The 18,071-nt window shown below is 38.3% G+C and overlaps 1 protein-coding gene and 1 pseudogene across 1 annotated transcript in view; both read right to left on the bottom strand.

Moving 5' to 3' along the window:
* Mcc (MCC regulator of WNT signaling pathway) overlaps positions 1–18,071 on the bottom strand; it is a 463,169-nt gene that overhangs the window by 370,825 nt on the left and 74,273 nt on the right. The gene's annotated exons all lie outside the window — the stretch shown is intronic.
* Positions 17,552–18,071, bottom strand: part of LOC124986920 (60S ribosomal protein L21-like) — a 74,207-nt pseudogene continuing 73,687 nt past the window's right edge.

The raw sequence follows: 18,071 nt of genomic DNA, 5'->3' as shown, positions 1-18,071 counted from the left end.
TGAAGTTAGATTATCCAAACTGTCGTTTTAGGATTTTTGCTCATCCTTATAGAATACAGCATGTCAGATTATTTTCCTGTGAGAACATCTGATTTTCTTTTTTTTGTACCAAGGATTCTTAACCACTGAGCCACATCCCCAGCCCTTTTTGGTAATTTTATTTTATTTTATTTTTAATTCATTTTTATTGTAAAAAAATGGGATACATCTTGTTTTTCTGTTTGTACATGAAGTAGAGGCGTACCGTTTCTGTAAGCATACATTTACCTAGGGTAATAGTTTTTGATTTATTCTGTTATTTCCCCCCCACACCCCTCCCATGGTAATTTTATTTAGAGACAGGATCTCACTAAGTTGTGTAGGGCTTTGATAAGTTGCTGGAGACTGGTTTTGAACTGACTGTCCTCCAGCCTCAGCCTCTAAAGCCTCTGCTGTGAGCCACTGTGCCTGGTGAACATCTGATTTTCTAAAAGTGGAATTACTCTTTGTTAAATGGTCCGATCTTACAACATAGTTTTCAGAACATCCCTTGAGAAATATCTACCAATTTATAGCCCTGCCAGTAGTGCTTGAGCTGTCCACGCTGCCACTGTGCTTCTAGAGTCTAGTCAGATTCCTGACAGGGAATAGTCTCTATGTCCTCACTTTCTTTTCTGCAAATGCATTCATACTACGTAATTCCCGAGAGGCACTCTCTCTGTAGCACTTAACACTGACCATGGTTATTTTCTTGCTACAACTGCAGATTTAAATACTTGTGAGAGAGATGATATGGCCCATAAAACTAAAAATTCATACTATATAATGCTTTGCAGAGAAATTTTAAGCCTGTCCTACACTGCACATTCCTAAAGGGCAGGGTTCATTCTCTGTTCAACTTTGAATCTCTAACAACTGGTGCATAGTAGGTGCTAAATAAATGCATAATGACAAAATAAATGAGTGGATAAATAAAACATTACACTTGAGATAAAAGAAGTAGGAAGAACATATGAGAAGATTTAATTCCATTTCTTCTTTAGTTTTTGCATATCCCAATTTGTAAGTATGAATAAAAACAAAACAAGTTTATATCATTAGGTTTTTAAATATCTTGTCGTATGTATGCTGGGTTCCATACCATCCAAACCTGTAGCCTAAATCTTTTATAGAAGGTTCTAGTGGTGTTGAACTCTGGCAGCATATCACAATCACCTGAAGTGATTAAAACCAAGTGATTAAAACATACTGACGCTCAAGCCTCATGGCCAACAAATAAATCAGAATGGTGGGGTAAGTCGGGGAGGGCAACACCAATATTGAGACTTCCAAAGTGATTCAGAGAACTTCTGTTCTGGACCAGAAGTTCTAAGAATGAGGGCTCTGAGGCAACTCGAGAATTTGAGTGTTCAAAACACAATTAAATTGTGGCAATTTATGTTCTTGCAAGATATATGGAAATAGGTAGAAGCAGAAACAAAAAGGATTCCTTTAGAATAGAAGCTCTGAGAATGCAGAATTTTGTCTATTTTGTTCACTGTTATATTCCTAATACCAAGAATGGCACTTGGCACATAATAGTTGATCCATAAATAATTGCTTTTGATCAATCAGAAAAGCCCAATTTCAAATATTCCAGTTAATTTTACACATGAAGAAGGCAAATTGGCAAATAGAGTTGTCAGTTAATCAACAAATAACTTTCTTCAAGAGCATAAGGATCACATCCTACAATTTAAAATATATATATATATATATATATATATATATTTTTTTTTTTTTTTTTTTTTTTTTTCAGTGCTGGGGATCGAACCCAGGGCTTTGTGCTTGCAAGGCAAGCACTCTACCAACTGAGCTATTTCCCCAGCCCCTAAAATATGTTTTGATGTTAAAAAGGAAAGCAGAGAGAGACTGCTATAGGTAAATGCACCTCAGATGCTTTTACAAATTCAGCCTTCATTTAAAAAGATCAGTTCTAGTCTGAAAATGCATGAGATGAGAACATGAAGAAAAGGGAAAACTAATTGTAACATTATTTAAACAAACAAAATGCCCTATGACATGCACCCTAAGGAATTTGATGACATCATCTTTTGGCCCCTCCCACTGTGGTCTTAAGCACTCCACACATCTGCCAAAGAACCGCTGGATACTGGGTCCAGGTTGGGCCTTGGCGTTTCACCCTCTCCCTGTTTCTCCTAAAACAAAGAAACAGTGAATTAGAACAGTCTAATCCTTATATCTGAAAAAAAAATGCTTTTAGTTGTGGCTACCAACTTGAAAAAAGGCAGAAAAAATAGAAAAGACAAAATAAAATCAAGATTGAAAGAAGGAAAGGACACTTTCAGACATATGATTATATTATAAGAATTTTTTTTTGAAATTTCAAATCTAATAGAATATTGAGATATCAGCTTTTTACCAATCAGATTTTCTAATTACCAACTTCCTTAATATTGTCTAGTTGGAAATCTATTTCAATTTATTTGGAAACCTATTTTAACCCACGAAAATTAATACACACAGTCTTGGACTGCACAGTTCAACATGGTGGACACCAGGCACAAGTGACTAAGTTTATGTTTAAATTAACTAAAACTAAATACATTAAACATTCAGTTCTGCAGTTGAACTAGCTCAGTAACTTTATTTCACACACTCGGCAGCCACACTGGACAAAATTTTGACCATCACAGGAAGTTCTACTGGCTAGCACTAGGAAAATAAAAGACAGAAAAATTCCTCTGAATAGCTTTAGGTGACAGCATTAGTCAAGCAAGGAAATTGTTTAAAATGTCAGTTATTATTCTAGGTAAAGAAAGAACAACAAATTGTGGCATTTTTCCTCTGGTATATAGAGAAGCCATTGTCATCAATGGCTAATTTTTTTTAGTTGATTTTCTAATTTTGAATTCATTCCTCTTCAAAGGACATATACAAAAATATTCACTTTCTGATTAAGGAAATCGGATCAGATTTAACTTATGTTTGAATCACCAGCCACTTACGAAAAAAATTTGGCTGAAAGATTCATGAGACTTCAGGGGCATGTGGAGGGATGGATATATGTTTCCAAGAGGAAGTGCTGGCTTTATCTTTGTAGATTTGAGTTACTGCAATACTAATTCCATCTGAAATCTTTCCTGAACTTTCCAAGAGTTCACGAAAATAATGAATAGCTGAGCTCAATCACTGACATGAGGGTTTGCTTTCCAGGGGAAATGTCAAGAGTGATAAATAGCCAACATTCATGAAGACAGCACTGCAAACAAATATGATGTTCACATGTTTTTTTAAAAACACATTTATTTTATAATTCTCTTACGACTGTTTCCTTAATACTCTTACTCTTCCTTCCTTTGGCGATTTCTTAATTAGGCATTCCCTATTCATACTCCAGTGGAAGAAAATATGTTAATGTGTTTTCCCCTTGGCTTATTTCTTTGAATCAGTGAAGTGACATTCTCCATTAAGCAAGACTTACTTTTCTTCACAAAGATTCATAAAAATAGCTCAAAAGCAGACTCTGTCATTCCTGGGGGGAAATGTACATTTGCAGATTGTTTTAGAGTCTGTGCTAGAAGTTTTAGATATTTTTCTCACTGAATCCTTACTATAACTTAGGAATTACCTCTCTTCTTGAAGGGTCTATTAGGGGCTTATAAAAAGGAACCTGGCCTGAGTTCCTGGCACCATACTTGGAGCACAGCAAGTATTTAAACAAGTTGGTGAGTGAATGAATGAATGATCAAAGGCATCATTTTAGAAACCTTGGTGATGGACATAGAACGTTGCAGTGGATGCTAAGTATATTCTCACTGATTGAATATGTGAGCAATAGTGGTCAGTATGACAAATGGTTAAGTGGTTCTTAAGTGTTGGGAAGTGTACCAACTTTAAAAAACTTATTTTTAAGTGTTTTAAAGTCACATTTCTAGAAATTACACCTTCAGATCATTTTAGGTTATAGGGGGAAATGACACCTATCATACCGTTATGTAAAAAGACAATTTACACTCTAGTGTTTTTCCTCCAAGAAAGAAGATATCTATATAACATTTAACATGTTTAACTTATAGAAGATTCACAGTCTCCTATGAATGATAAACTTGTAATCAAGCTTATTTTTCTATTACAGAAGAAGAGTAACTAAAAAAGAAATACAGCCGGGCCCAGTGGCTCACACCTGTAATCCCAGTGACTAGGGAGGCTGAGACTGAGGATCATAAGTTCAAAGCCAGCCTCAGCAACATTGAGGCACGAAGCAACTCCGTGAGACAATGTCTCTAAATAAAACACAAAAATGGGCTGGGGATGCAGCTCAGTGGTTGAGTGACCCTGAGTTCAATCCTTGGTACCAAAAATTAAAAAAAAAAGAAATACATAAAGCAAGATTTTTCATTAAGTGCTATTCAATTAAATAGACAAGGCTAAGAAATATTTTATGCTAGCTGCAAATGTGGACCTGATCCCTGCTCTTTATTTATTTATTGTAAACAAATGGGATACGTGTTCTTTCTCTGTTTGTACATGGCGTAAGGCATACCGTTGGTGTAATCATAAATTTACATAGGGTAATGTTGTTTGATTCATTCTGTTATTTTTTCCCTCCCCCCGACCCATCCCACCTCTCTTTTCCCTCTATACAGTCCTTCCTTCCTCCATTCTTCCCCCTTCCCTAACCCTAACTCTAACCCTAACACTAACCCCTCCCACCCCCCATTATGTGTCATCATCCACTTATTAGTGAGATCATTCATCCTTTGGTTTTTTGAGATTGCCTTATCTCACTTAGCATGATATTCTCCAATTGCATCCATTTGCCTGCAAATGCCATAATTTTATCATTCTTTATGGCTGAGTAATATTCCATTGTATATATATACCACTGTTTCTTTATCCATTCATCAATTGAAGGACATCTAGGTTGGTTCCACAATCTGGCTATTGTGAACTGAGCAGCTATGAACATTGATGTGGCTGTATCTCTGTAGTATGCTGATTTTAAGTCCTTTGGGTATAGACCAAGGAGTGGGATAGCTGGGTCAAATGGTGGGTCCATTCCAAGTTTTCTAAGGAGTCTCCACACTGCTTTCCAGAGTGGCTGCACTAATTTGCAGCCCCACCAGCAATGTATGAGTGTACCTTTATCCCCACATCCTCGCCAACACCTGTCGTTGCTTGTATTCTTGATAATCGCCATTCTAATTGGGGTGAGATGGAATCTTAGGGTGGTTTTGATTTGCATTTCTCTTATTATTAGAGATGTTGAACATTTTTCCATATATTTGTTGATTGCTTGTAGGTCTTCTTCTGTGAAGTGTCTATTCATTTCCTTAGCCCATTTGTCAATTGGATTATTTGCATTCTTGGTGTAGAGTTTTTTGAGTTCTGTATAGATTCTGGAGATTACTGCTCTATCTGAAGTATGATTGGCAAAGATTTTCTCCCACTCTGTAGGCTCTCTCTTCACATTGCCGATAGTTTCCTTTGCTGAGAGAAAGCTTTTTAGTTTGAATCTATCCCAGTTATTGATTCTTGCTTTTATTTCTTGTGCTGTGGGAGTCCTGTTGAGGAACTCTGGTCCTAAGCTGACATATTGAAGCTCTGGACCTACTTTTTCTTCTATAATATGCAAGGTCTCTGGTCTGATTCCGAGGTCCTTAATCCATTTTGAGTTTAGTTTCGTGCATGGTGAGAGATATGGATTTAGTTTCATTCTGTTGCATATGGATTTCCAATTCTCCCAGCACCATTTGTTGAAGAGGATATCTTTTCTCCATTGCATATTTTTGGCCCCTTTGTCTAGTATGAGAAAATTGTATTTATTTGGGTTTGTGTCCGTGTCCTCTATTCTGTACCATTGATCCACCTTTCTATTTTGGTACCAATACCATGCCGTTTTTGTTACTATTGCTTTATAGTAGAGTTGAAGATCTGGTATTGCGATACCCCCTGCTTCACTCTTTCTGCCAAGGATTGCTTTAGCTATTCTGGGTTCTTTATTCTTCCAGATGAATTTCATAATTGCTTGCTCTATTTCTCTAAGGTACATCATTGGGATTTTAATTGGAATTGCACTGAATCTGTATAGCACTTTTGGTAGTATGGCCATTTTGACAATATTAATTCTTCCTATCCAAGAACATGGGAGATCTTTCCATCTTCTAAGGTTTTCTTTAATTTCTTTCTTTAGTGTTCTGTAGTTTTCATTGTAGAGGTCTTTCACATCTTTTGTGAGATTGATTCCCAAGTATTTTATTTTTTTCGAGGCTATTGTGAATGGGGTAGTTTTCCTAATTGTTCTTTCCAAAGATTCATCACTTACGTATAAAAATGCATTAGATTTATGTGCATTGATCTTATATCCCGCTACTTTACTGAATTCACTTATGAGATCTAAAAGTTTTCTGGTGGAATTTCTTGGTTCCTCTAAGTATACCATCATATCATCAGCAAATAGGGATAGTTTGAGTTCTTCTTTTCCTATTCGTATCCCTTTAATTTCTTTGGTCTGTCTAATTGCTCTGTCTAGAGTTTCAAGGACGATATTGAACAGAAATGATGAAAGAGGGCATCCCTGCCTTGTTCCAGTTTTTAGAGGGAATGCTTTCAGTTTTTCACCATTTAGAATGATATTAGCCATGGGTTTAGCGTAGATGGCCTTTACAATGTTAAGGAATGTTCCCAGTATCCCTATTTTTTCTAGTGTCTTGAGCATGAAGGGGTGCTGTATTTTATCAAATGCTTTTTCTGCATCTATCGAAATAATCATGTGATTCTTGACTTTAAGTCTATTGATATGGTGAATTACATTTATTGATTTCCTCATGTTGAACCAACCTTGCATCCCTGGGATGAAACCCACTTGATCATGGAGCACTATCTTTTTTTATATGTTTTTGTATGCGATTTGCTAAAATTTTGTTGAGAATTTTTGTGTCGAAGTTCATTAAGGATATTGCTCTGAAATTTTCTTTCCTTGATGTGTCTCTATCTGGTTTAGGAATCAGGGTAATATTGGCTTCACAGAATGAGTTTGGGAGGGTTCCCTCCTCTTCTATTTTATGGAATACTTTGAGAAGTATTGGGATGAGCTCTTCTTTAAAGGTTTTGTAGAACTCGGCTGAGAACCCATCTGGTCCTGGACTTTTCTTTGTTGGTAGGCTTTTGATGACTTCTTCTATTCATTACTTGAAATTGGTCTATTTAAATTGTGTATGTCCTCCTCGTTCAGTTTAGGCAATTCATATGTCTCTAGAAACCTGTTGATGTCTTCGAAATTTTCTATTTTGTTGGAGTATAGATTTCAAAATAGCTTCTAATTATGTTTTGTATTTCAATCGTGTCTGTTGTGATATTTCCTTGTTCATTCCGAATTTTAGTGATTTGGGTTTTCTCTCGTCTTCTCTTTGTTAGTGTGGTTAAAGGTTTATCAATTTTGTTTATTTTTTCGAAGAACCAACTATGTATTTTGTCAATTTTTTATATATTTTTTTTTTGTTTCAATTTCGTTGATTTCAGCTCTGAATTTCACTATTTCCTGTCTTCTACTACTTTTGGTGCTGGTCTGTTCTTCTTTTTCTAGGGCATTGAGCTGTAGTGTTAGGTCGTTTATTTGTTGAGTTTTACTTCTTTTATTAAATGTGCTCCATGAAATAAATTTTCCTCTAAGTACTGCTTTCATAGTGTCCCAGAGATTTTGATATGATGTTTCTTTGTTCTCATTTACTTCTAAGATTTTTTAATTTCCTTCCTAATATCTTCTGTTATCCATTCATCATATAATAGCATATTGTTTAATCTCCAGGTGTTGGAGTAGTTTCTGTTTTTTACTCTTTCATTTATTTCTAACTTCAATCCATTATGATCTGATAGAATACAAGGTAGTGTCTCTATCTTCTTGTATTTGCTAACATTAGCTTTGTGGCATAACATATGGTCTATTTTAGAGAAGGATCCATGTGCTGCTGAGAAGAAAGTGTATTCGCTCTTGGTTGGATGGTATATTCTATAAATGTCTGTTAAGTCTAAATTATTGATTGTGTTATTGAGATCTATGGTTTCTTTGTTCAATTTTTGTTTGGAAGATCTGGGAATATCTGTCCAGTGGTGAGAGAGGCGTGTTAAAATCACCTAGTATTATTGTGTTATGGTCTATTTGGTTTCTGAAATTGAGAAGGATTTGTTTGACATACATGGATGAGCCACTGGGGCATAGATGTTTATGATTGTTATATCTTGCTGATTTATGCTTCCCTTAAGTAGTATGAAATGTCCTTCTTTATCCCTTCTGACTAACTTTGGCTTGAAGTCCACATTATCTGAAATGAGGATGGATACTCCAGCTTTTTTGCTGAGTCCATGTGCATGGTATGTTTTCCCCATCCTTTCACCTTTAGTCTATGGGTATCTCTTTCTATGAGGTGAATCTCTTGCAGGCAACATATTGTTGGATCTTTCTTTTAATCCAATCTGCCAGTCTATGTCTTTAGATTGATGAATTCAGGCAATTAACATTCAGGGTTATTATTGAGATATGATTTGTATTCCCAGTCATTTGGTTCATTTTTTAAATTTTATTTATTAATTTATTTTTTGACACAACTTGGTTCCTCCTTTATTTGACAGTTCCTTTAGGATAATTCCTCCCTTTGCTGATTTGCTTCTTTGTTTTTTTATCTCTTCCTCATGGAATATTTTGCTGAGAATATTTTGCAATGCTGGCTTTATTTTTGTAAATTCTTTTAGCTTTTTTTTTTATCATGGAATGATTTTATTTCATCGTCAAATTTGAAGGTAAGTTTTGCTGGGTATAAGATTCTTGGTTGGCATCCATTTTCTTTCAGAGCTTGAAAAATGTTGTTCCAGGCCCTTCTAGCTTTTAGGGTCTGGATTGAAAAATCTGCTGATATCCGTATTGGTTTCCCCCTGAATGTAATTTGGTTCTTTTCTCTCACAGCCTTTAAAATTTTCTCTTTATTTTGTATGTTAGGTATTTTCATTATAATGTGCCTTGGTGTGGGTCTGTTGTAATTTTGTGTATTTGGAGTCCTATAAGCCTCTTGAACTTGATTTTCCAATTCATTTTCAAGATTTGGGAAATTTTCTGATATTATTTCATTGAATAGATTGTTCATTCCTTTGGTTTGTTTCTCTAAGCCTTCCTCAATCCCAATAATTCTTAAATTTGGCCTTTTCATGATATCCCATAGTTCTTGGAGATTCTGTTCATGATTTCTTACCATCTTCTCTGTTTGGTCAACTTTGTTTTCAAGGTTAAATATTTTGTCTTCAATATCTGAGGTTCTGTCTTCCAGGTGTTCTATCCTATTGGTTATGCTTTCTATGGAGTTCTTAATTTGGTTTATTGTTTCCTTCATTTCAAGGATTTCTGTTTGGTTTTTTTCAATATGTCTAACTCTTTATTGAAATGATCTTTTGCTTCCTGTATTTGCTCTTTTAACTGTCGATTGGTGCTATCATTCGATGCCTGCATTTGCTCTTTCCTCTCATCATTCAATGCCTGCATTTGCTCTTTCATCTCATCGTTTGCTTCCCTGATCATTTTAATTATGTACATTCTGAACTCCCTTTCTGTCATTTCTTCTGCCATGCTGTCGTTGGATTTTATTGATGTAACATCTAGATTTGTTTGGGGCATTTTCTTCCCTTGTTTTCTCATATTGTTCAGGAATCAGTGGATCATTAAGATATTGCTGATTTCCTCTATTAACTTATAATGTCCCTGAAGATTGCTAGTATATCCCCTCTTATCCTTCAGTAGCCTGAAGTCTTGGAGGAAGTTGATAATGCGGTGTTCCACAAGGAAGCTGCCTCTCTAGGGGTGGTGGCCCTCAGGTGGGGTACATTCCCTGCTAGTGGTCAGAGGTGCCTCCACTTGTTGACCAATGGTCATCCAAAGGGGAACTAGGCTGCGGGCTGAGGCAAGGCCTGTTTGGGCCTGTGTTTCTGGTTTTACCATCCTTGTGGGAAAACCTCACCTGGCAGGGAAGACTCACCCGGTGGGGAGGTCTTGCTGGTCAGTTCCCCTCCTAGAGGTTCCCCTCAATCTACAACTACCGCCTGGGCTGGGCTGCCTTCCTCTGCAACGTTCCCAGGGGCCTGGACCTACCTCCTGGGCCTGGAAGCCTTACCCTTCACAGACAAGTCTCCTTAGGCTGCCTCTCCTCAGAGAATCTGCCCGCAGTCCTGGAAACTTCGCTCCGCCCCTAAGCGTGTCTCTGTGCAAGTCTTCCACCAAGAAGCCGCCTAGGTCCTGGGACCCTGCTCTGCACCTAATCGCCTGGCTATGCAGTCCCTCCTCTGAGCCGCCACCTGTAGCCTAGTACAATAGCTCCGAGTCCCAGGGACCCGCCACACACCTCTTCATCATCTTGACAGCCGCCCGGTGTTCCGACGCAGTCACTAGGAGTCCAAGCAACTCACTTTGCATCTCCTCCTCCCGCCAACTGCCCGTAGCCCTAGGCAGTCACTCCGAGTCCAAGTGACCCACCCTGTTCCTCCTCCTCCTCGGCTTATCCCCCTGGGTGTTCAGGAGCGGTCGCTCCGAGACCAAGCGACCCACTGCGCTCCTCCTCCAGGCAGGCCACTGGTGTTCAGGAGCGGTCACTTTGAGTCCAAACAACTCACCACTCGCCTCCTCCTCTGAGCAGTCACTCGGAGCTCTGATGCAGTCACTCCTAGACCAAGCGACCCGCCATGTTCCTCCTCTTCCTCCAGGCAGCCCCCTGGTGTTCAGAAGCGGTCGCTCTGAGTCTAAACAACTCGCCAGGCAGCTCCTCCTCTGGCAACCGCCTGTAGCTCTGGTGTAGTCCCTCCGAGTCCAAGCGACCTGCTGTGTTCCTCCTCTTCCTCCGGGCAGCCCCCCGGTGTTCGGAATCGGTCGCTCTGAGTCCAAACAGCTCGCTACGCAGCTCCTCCTCAGGCAGCCGCCTGGAGCCCCAGTAGTTGCTCCGAGTCCAAGCGCTGTGCTGAGCAGCCACCTCTACGATGTTCCCAGTTGTCCGTGTTTACCGCTCCAGTTGGGGGAGGGGCATCTTGCCAAGCAACTCTACTTCACAAAGTTCCCTGCGTTCCGGGGCTACCACCCCATCCGGGACGCCTCCCCAATGGGAGAGACTCACCCAGCAGCTTTGAGTTGGTCCCAAGTCTCTACTATCTCCTCTTTTGAATCCTGAGTCCTGGAGCAACATGAAATGCAGCCACCCTCTGGTCCGCCATCTTGAAACCCCGATCCCTGCTCTTTATAATGCAGCTGGGCCCTCCCACAGAGTTTAGAGGATCTCTGTCCTACTCTTCACTTTTTTTCAATCTTCTGTTCCTTGGCCTCATTCTTTCTGCCATCTCAAGCCCCTCTCCATGCTTCCTGCTTCACAAATTCTTTGGACCTTGTGTGTCTGACCTCCTTGCTTCCGGAGACTGTGCACCCAGAGATAGGGATTGTTGCAGTCACTCAGAACCCACATTCCCAATGTTGGCTCCTTAGGTCATAGCTGGGCCTGGAAAGAAACCCAAACCTCTTCCCAGGACTGACTCTGACACTTTTAAATTTCCCTAGGGTTGCTATTTACATGCTATCCAAAACTTTTAAAAATGTTCAACACATGGAAGAGTTCTTCTGAGTGCAAAGTCATTAAATTTTTTCCTGAGTGCATTAAATTTTTTTCTCACTATCTTCCAAAGGACTTTAGTTTTAGTAAATGATATTAAAGTCAAAAGAATATGGGGCAATGCAATTTACACTTTCTTTTGAAGGGTAGAAAAATGCAATTCTCTCTTCATGCATAATTTTCTCTCATTCCACTCACTCTCTCAGAATCTAATTAAAATATCATAACAGGAAAAGCTGATGAAGCCTGGTAGTCTGATTACAGAGTGAGAAGGGGAAGATCTAATCCCAGTAATGCAGTAGCCTCGGGCAAGAAATTTTGTCATTGCATTGCATCTCATTTCCTCAAGTATGACATGGGGATATCACATTTGTCATCCTATGAAAACAAACCAAAGCAATGAATGTTATAGCAGTGCATCTCCTGTATAAACTAGAGAATCACTGAAAGTTGAGGAATTTTTTTAGCTTATTGTAAAAAAAAAAAAAAAAAAGCCTAATCTATGATGAATTGGTATTTTGTAGAATAAAATAAAACAAGTTATTAGGAAAAAAAGATTTTTAAAGAAGTATATAAAATGCAAGCTCAATTTTCAAATTTGGATTGAGGGCTATCAAATTGCTAGAAAACTTTTTGAATCATTCACTTCCAGTTCTTTAGGTTCCCTTGTTACAAACATGGAAGAAAAGTACTGGTTTGTGGGCCACTCTTTAGGTAACACTGTCCTAGATGTCCTGAATATGGTTAAAATAATTCCTTCCTCCACTGATGAGAGATTGGTGTCTATTGTGGAAGGGAATAGTACCAAACAGAGACAATGCCAGCTTCTTAGGTAGCCGGCGCCTTAGGCAGCTTGCCATCTTTGTTAACCTTGACGTATCTATTCCAAGGAAACCAAATATCCTCTAATAACATATAAGTCTATGTTCAGTATTTGTAACTACTGAATAGGGGAATCAACCCAGAGAACTGCCATCAAAGTTTTATATCTATAAATATATTTAAGTTAAAGCCAAATCTTTTTTTAAAAAAATCTCTATTTCCCAACTAACCACAGCATCATATATTTAAGTGTTCTACATAATTGAACAAAAAGGGCTCTACATTTGGAAAGTCTGGAATATAAATGATATTATAAATCATCATATAGTAAGCACAGGGAGGGGGATCTATAGCTATAAAAATTAAACAGAACTTGCTCTGGTTTGTGCCTGAACCTACAGAGATGGGATAGTGACTGAGCGACAGGTGATACAATTCCAGCGGGAGCTATCAAAAGTTTGGATGAGCAAGAGGAGAAGAAATAAAGGTAAGGGATGAGAGGAGGGAAGGAAGAAACAGCGAGTAAAATTGCTGGCAGGAAACCAGTCCCTGGGGTGAGAGTGTGATGGCTGGTTAGCAGGGTGGTTCACTTCAAGGTCCAAAGTTCAGTTTGATTTTTTATTTATTTGAAGGTAGGAAGAACTCTTTCTATGCTTTTCAAATCAAGAAAAATAAACAAATATAATATTCCTCTGCATTGCCAAGATTCAGGTTTCTGAAACATTAGCACCTCTCTTAATCCTCTCTTCTAGGGGAAAGCACATTTAGACATAAGACTATTTCCTGTAAGCAATGCCTTCAATGTAAAAGTTACAGTGGCCAGGAGTGTAGAAAACAAGTCCCGATCCTAAACCAAAAGTCACCAATGTAACTCAAGTGAGCCCAGAGGCTCTGGACTATGAACAGGTTTAGAAAAACATGCGAAAATACCAGGTCTAGAGTTCAAAAGTATGTCACTTTCATACCCTACTGGCAGGAGTATCGCTTATTTATCTACTGCAGTTTGCAGTATTTGTTGAAATAATAATCACACATCTTTATTTTGACCTCGCAATTTCATTTCTAACAATCTATCCTATAGATACACTGATGAATGCAAAATGATGAATGAACAGAGCTATTCAGTACAGCAAAAGATCAGAAATCATATAAATATCCACCAGTGGAAGACTGGTAAATAAATTAGGGTCCATCTACCCAATGCAATGAATACTAAATAGCCCTTGAAAAGAGTGAGTCAGATCTCCATATGGCACAATCTCCAAAACAGGTCAAAGTTTCAAAAGACGGGTGCAGATCAGTGCACATGGCAATGACCACACTTATAAAATAAACACAGTCTATATGACTGATGTGCAGTATCTCTGGAAAGGCCCCTAAAAAACTGTTACCAGAGACCGTGTCTGGAGAGGGGACCATATTTGAAGGACAAGAATGGGACTGAAATTTATTCTGCAACATACCTTGGGGGCACATTTCAAATTTTGATTTATATACATGTAAAAGACATTTTTTTTTTTTTTTTAGTGTTGGGGATCAAACCAGAGGCCTCATGCATGCTAGGTAAGCACACTGCCACTGAGCTCCACTGCTATCCCTTGTATAAGAAAAAAAAATTTAAAGCTACATAACCATCTCTATAGTGACTGTCAGAATCCTGGTATCTAGGAGCAGCATTAAAGTAAAAGGAGTCAAGGAGCTTAGCTCTGGCATTCAGTGTCCTGCCAAGAGGAAAACCAGAGACAGTGGATTATCTTACAGGTTATTCCGGTTATTATCCTGTCAAGACGTTTTAGTAACTTGCAGTTCACACTTGGCCTTGACAACAGTGTACTTCAATTGTTCAAAACCTGTCAGTTAATCTTCTGCAGGTGACTTATGTAATAAGGGCATCCGAATATGATATTTAAAGAGGATTTAATGGCCTGATAGTTGGAGACAATTTCAAATCTGTTCACTCTTTAAACATTTTAAAGATAAACTAGTGTTCAAAATCTACCAGGCAAGATGACTGGAGGGAATATAGGAGTCTCTGAAACATGCTGTGACTTTTGTACAACAAAAATATTTGTTAATGTTATTTCAAGTATCTAGCATATATTTACATGACTACACTACACTTTTTCCTTCTGAGCATCACTTTATGATTCTCAGTGCAGAGCATCCTTTTCCTTCTGATAAGTCAAAAAAATCAGGATGCTCTCCAGGCTCCAGTCCTCTTGTAAATAATTATGTCTCAAAAGCTAGACAATTCAAGGGATAATTACTCCAAACCGATGTATAACTTAAAAGTTCACGGGTTCATGCTAGAAATTACAACTGGGGAAAAAATGTTTCCACTTGTGAAAAGCCTTGCTTCTTGCCTGCACTAATGTGCAATTTGTTCATCCTGAAAAATTACAGTCAAGTTAAACACAAACACTACTTTCTAAGTTAATTACAGACAAATCTTCTTCCTTACAATTTAAATCTTAGAATCCAGCTCGAGGCTGTTTTATTTCCTTTTAGTTGAAGGAAAGAAGTTGCAAGCCTGTCTTTCATGTGGATATTTGATTTTAATAGGAAATTCAAGGCAGTCCCAAAACTCATTTATGCCACAGAATACCAATTTTAGTCCCACTGGAGAGTTTTCTAAAATGACTCAAATCAGACACATTCTCTTGTAGTATAATCAATTCTTGCCTGTGTAATGGAATATAGACCCCTCCAGCAAAACTCTGTTGTGGTCCTCTGCCCTCACGTCTGAACCAGAAGTAAAAAGAGTTCTCTATAATCCTATTTGTAGCCTGCATCTGTACCCACCGGTGAAAGCATAATTAAACCACATTATCCCGCCATCTCCACCCAAATCAATCTAAATTTATCTGGTTATTCATTCAGAAAAATGTTTAAAAATAATTTACTCTCATAGAAAAGCAAATAAGAAACAAATTAAGAGGAAAGCTTATGTTTAAGTTTTAAACATTACAGTTACAGAAACTTATAAATTCTCTATACAGAATTTAAGCAGCACTGATATCGAACAAAAAAGATTCAAACAAAAAAGGCCCAAGTGCAGACTATCTCAGGAAGGTTTGCACGGATCCATGAGAAAGCTTTCAAAGAAGGAGCAAGGCCATGCTAAGGGCTGCCTTAAAGTTTCCACACCTTGAGTCTTACCCAGCTGGTGAAGACAGAAAAGAACTAACATGTTTTGACAATGTATGATGTGCCTGGCAAAGTGTTAGGAGTTTTATAACTGTTGTTTTGTCTTATTTCATTCTCAGATCCACCCTGCAAAGTCAGTATTATTTCCACAAAATTCCAGCAACTAATCCAAAATCAAATAGCAGTAGTATTAAGAATCTTATTTCATTTTTCAGTACTGGGGATTGAACCCAGGGCCTTGAACACTCCAGGCAAGTGTTCTACTATCTAGTCACACCCCTAATACCCTGTTTTCTTTTTTTCTTTCTTTCTTTTAAGATGGAGTGTTGCTAAGTTGCCCAGGTTAGCCTCAAATTTTCAATCTTCCCACCTCAGTCTCTCAAGCAGCTGGGATTGTAGGCGTGCAACACCATACCTTGCTGGAGTTAAGAGTTTAACTCAGTTATGGCTGTCTACTAAAAATCTATGTTCTTTCATATGGTAATAAAATAAGTAATAAGATACAAATATCAATCGTAGAACAGATAAATAAGTAACTACTTCTACACCCAGTGAAAACAGATGCAGACTTGAAATTTAAATATGAAGATTCTGAGTAGCATAAGAAATGCTTATAATAAACTGTTTAAGAGAAAAAGGTAGAATAAACATTGTATATACAATGATTATAACTCCAGAATAAATGAATATAATTATTATTTATTTAGCGCATACTTTGTTCTCAACACGACATAATTGCCCTAATAAGCATGCAAAGAGGCTATTATTATCCCCTGTTTGCAGGTAAGGAGACTAAGGATCATACAGGTTAAGTAACTTGTCAGCTGTGCAGCAGTTTAGCCAAGATTTAATGGAAAATCGACCTGCTCACAAAGGACCCACAGGAAATGCTAACAAATGAAAACAGTTTAAGGAGAAGCTGAGTGGTAAGTGAATTATGGCAGAGTGTAGGGCGGAAAGTATTCTTTATACTCAGAGGAAAGAAAGATGGATTTCTACCTTTGCCATTTTCTATCTTCCTCAGTCTCTAGGACTTTACCTGCAACACCTGGGATCATTTTCTACTCAGGATAATATCTGAGGAATTGCCTGGCACAGTGGTGCATGCCTGTAATCCCAGCAGTTCCAGAGGCCAAGGCAGGAGGATCTTAAGTTCCAGTCCAAGACCCTGTCTCAAAATAAACTAAATGTTGCTCAGTGTTGAACATTCCTGGGTTCAATCCCCAGTTCTGCAAAAAGAAAGAAAAGAATCTGAGGAAGCGGTGAGCCCAGTGCCTCCCTTGTGGCAGGCTACACATACATTCAGCATCTCTCTCTGTCCTTTATCACCCCACCACACACCACCTGTCCACTGTAAAATGTGAGTTGCAAGTGATCTCACCATTCACCTCGCTAAATCTTCTCATTTTCAAGATCAGAAATCTGAGGCACACACACTGAATTGGTGGCTAGTTAGTACTAGAGTTAGGACTGGAATTTGGGTCTCTTAATTTCTGGTCCTGGGCTCTTTTCCTCCTCTCCAAGAGACTTGGTTAGAAGATGGGAACAGCCAAGTGTGGTGGCACATGCCTGTGATCCCAGTAACTTGGGAGTCTGAGACAGGAGGATCATTGAAGATAAAGCAAGCTTCAGCAACTTAGTGAGGCCCTAAGCAACTAAGCAAGACCCTGTCTCTTAATTAAAAAAAAAAAAAAGAAAAAGGTTGGGGGTTGGGGATGGCTCAGTGGTTAAGTGCCCCTTGGGTTCAATCCCCAGTACCAAAAAAAAAAAAAAAAAAAAAGGAACAGAGGAAATGCTAAGGGAGAGAAATTAATATAATCATAGATAAAGCCAACAAACAACCTCAAGTCCTTTTGAAAGAGATTTATATTTCATGTGCTCTGGGCATATGAAATATAATGCTTACTCTAAACACTTTTATTTTTCACTTTTAAAGTTCACAGGTTTTTATTTTTTATTTTTTACATTTATTATGCCATGAATTCATAGGGAATAGTTTCCAGCAGCTCAGACTCCTTTCCATTTGTTCTTACAAAATGTGCTTCTCTGGGTGGAGCAGGCTGGCATTTCAGCTGAACCCAGGTACCTTTTTCTTTGGCTTCCTTCTTTTTTCTGATCATTTTCCTTCACATGATTCAGGAAGCTGTCTCGGCTCTTAGAGTGCTTAATATGCTCAATACACACATTAATTCTTTTGGCAAGAATCTTGCCCTTATGCTTATTCACAACAATGCCAAGAGCATGCTGGGTAACATTGTAGACTCTCCCAGTTTTGCCATGATAACATTCATGGGGCATTCCTTTTTGAACAGTACCCATTCCCCTAATGTCTACAATATCACCTTTCTTGTAGATTCACATATATGTGGCCAAAGGAAAAACTCCATGTTTTATAAAGGCTTAGAGAACATGTAACGGGTTCCTCTCCCCTTTCCCTTTGAAAAGGTTCCTCATTTTGACGAATTAACTGGAAGATGAAGGTTCCGGCCC

This window comes from Sciurus carolinensis, chromosome 6, assembly GCF_902686445.1.
Source record: "Sciurus carolinensis chromosome 6, mSciCar1.2, whole genome shotgun sequence".
In the NCBI taxonomy this organism is placed as follows: Eukaryota; Metazoa; Chordata; class Mammalia; order Rodentia; family Sciuridae; genus Sciurus; species Sciurus carolinensis.
The sequence above is the reverse complement of the archived record's forward strand: the minus strand, read 5'-3'. Positions and strand labels throughout refer to the sequence as shown.